We start from the raw sequence: 2,752 nt of genomic DNA, 5'->3' as shown, positions 1-2,752 counted from the left end.
GACCTGGTGGCTTGCTTTTTGACTGCCCCCCCATCTCTCTCTGGTCAAATTGAAATAAATGAATGAATAAATAAAATTAAATAAAATAATTCTTAAAAAAAAAGATCTAAACTTATAATTTTTAAAAAATATTTATTATGAAGTGAAACAAAAAGCATGGAAAACACATGGTTTAGTTCTTCTAACCAAAGTGTATAAAATAAATTTTCCCACCCTCTTATCAGTTCTGATTTCTATCAGGTTTACATACAGATTGGGCAGAAGTCAAGACCTAAGCATGGGAAACCACACATCAATAACCAGATTCATCCTCCTGGGACTGACAGATGACCCCCAGCTACAAATTCTGATTTTTATATTTCTCCTTATCACCTACATGTTGAGTGTAAGTGGAAACCTGACCATCATCCTCCTCACATTAGTGGATTCCCACCTTAAAACTGCCATGTACTTTTTTCTCCAAAACTTCTCATTCTTAGAAATTATTCACCTCTGCCTGTATTCCTAGATTTTTATACAGTCTATCAACAGGAGACAGGGTCATTACCTATAATGCTTGTGCATGCCAACTCTTTTTTACATATGTTTTTGGAATAACAGAGTTTTTCCTCCTGGCCACCATGTCCTATGATCGCTATGTAGCCATCTGCAAACCTCTCCATTACATGACCATCATGAACCACAGGGTCTGTCAAAGGCTCATCTTCTGCTGTTGGACAATTACTTTGTTAATAATCCTCCCACCACTTAGCTTGGGACTAAATTTAGAATTCTGTAACTCTAATGTCATTGACCACTTTGGGTGTGATGCTAATGCTCTCTTGAAGATCTCATGCTCAGATACATGGTTCATAGATCAAATGGTTATTGTTGGCTCTGTGCTGATTTTTATCATGACGCTTGTGTGTGTGGTTTTGTCCTACATGTATATCATCAGAACGATCCTAAGATTTCCCTCTACCCAGCAAAGAAAAAGGGCATTTTCCACATGTTCTTCCCACATCATTGTGGTCTCCATCACCTATGGCAGCTGCATCTTTATATATGTCAAACCTTCAGCAAAAGATGAAATGACCATTAATAAGGGAGTTTCAATACTCACAACCTCCATTTCTCCCATGTTAAATCCATTTATTTACACTCTGAGGAACAAACAAGTGAAACAAGCCTTTAATGACATAGTCAAAAGATTTCTATTTCTCTCTAGGAACTAAAAAAATATGTTGAAATCTACACATATTTTCTTAAATTTCCACTTCATTTTTCTTTTTCTGATCTAAGATCTATATTCAGTAGCTATTATGATCAAAAGTCACTCCTTATAAACCAATAAATTTGAGAATACTTTTTTTACTGTTATTATATGGAGAGACAGGGCACTAACACAAAATATTTAAGAGTCAGTATATTATATATTGTTGCTTCATGAAGGACAACAATAAGGCTCGTATTCATGATTCATGATAATTGAATAGTTCATCTGGAAATGCATATGAGGCCTAAATTCATAAAATGTGATCTCATTTTATAATTAAATGACATTTCAGAGATCATTTCATTTAAAAAAAAACTTAAAATTTAGGTTTCTGTGTATATCTAAACTTTAAAGATTGAAATTAATAATTAGTATTTCATAAGAAAAATAAAAATACTTCAGAAGTTAAATAAAAGAAAAATATTTATGTGACTTCAAAAAACAGGTAAACTTCTACAACCACATATTTTATTTGACCAATTTTATTTCTTTTTTTTTTTACATTTCTTTCTTTTTATCTATTTATTTATTAGGATTTTCAGGCCACTGGGTCTGGGTTTTGAACCTATTACTAAACACCATGCCACCTGTTGGGTCTATAACCACATCTTAAATATCAGTTTTCAAGGTACTAAACACAATTTGGGGGGGGAGGAGGTTTTTGCTATAGGGCGCGTGCGCTCTCCAGAATAACAGAGACAGAGAGACAGGTGGGATGGCCATGCTACTATCCCCTCTCCGTTCTCCTCTTGGGATCTTGAGCACGCACGCACACATGCCTGGCATGAGTTTTAAGCCATCAAGTCCAGGACTCAAACCGCGGTTGACTTACATAGGAGTCCAGCAACATAGCCATTATGCCAACTGCTGGTCCCCCAAGCACATTTTTAAAATAAGACCTATAAAAAGTTTTTTTCTTCTTCTTTGTAATGTTTTGTAATCCAAATTGTGAGCTAACTGGACAATATTCATATGGGTTTTTTAATGAACAAAATAATGAAAGAAAAGTCAGGAAAATTTTCTCTCCTTTAAATTAATCTTCATCTATGAAATTCTGCACATCTACTGACACTTTTTCTATATGTTCTACTCCTCAGCTGCCTTTTAAAATTAACCATATGTCTAAAATTTACCTTTTTGTGTCATTACTGTTTTCTTGGTTTATATCATTTCAAAATTGTTCACTACCCAGAACAATTATTTATTGCTTGTTTACTAATGTACTCCTAATTCAGTACAAGCTTGTGAACTTCTCCAGAGGAACATGTATCTGAATACCACAGTGATTTCCAGAGTCAGATGAGGAAGGTTTATTGTAATTTTAATACTTCCTCTGTCAACTTGTTTTGCTGTTTATGGGCTACACAATGACTAAAATGTATGAAGAGATCTCAATATGTCTGTGAAAAACTGGAATTAAAGTACAACTTAGTTTTGGTGCCATAAGTATTTTTAAATCAATGCAATTTTTTTATAATACATATTTTCTATGAACTT

At 33.9% G+C, this 2,752-nt stretch overlaps 1 pseudogene; it reads left to right on the top strand.

The window, feature by feature from the left end:
* Window positions 1-277: 277 nt before the first annotated feature.
* LOC102479166 (olfactory receptor 6C2-like) lies at window positions 278-1,214 on the top strand (annotated as a pseudogene).
* The last annotated feature ends 1,538 nt before the right edge of the window (window positions 1,215-2,752 follow it).

Source organism: Tupaia chinensis, unplaced genomic scaffold (assembly GCF_000334495.1).
Source record: "Tupaia chinensis unplaced genomic scaffold, TupChi_1.0 Scaffold144552_1, whole genome shotgun sequence".
NCBI classification, from domain to species: Eukaryota; Metazoa; Chordata; class Mammalia; order Scandentia; family Tupaiidae; genus Tupaia; species Tupaia belangeri.
The sequence above is the reverse complement of the archived record's forward strand: the minus strand, read 5'-3'. Positions and strand labels throughout refer to the sequence as shown.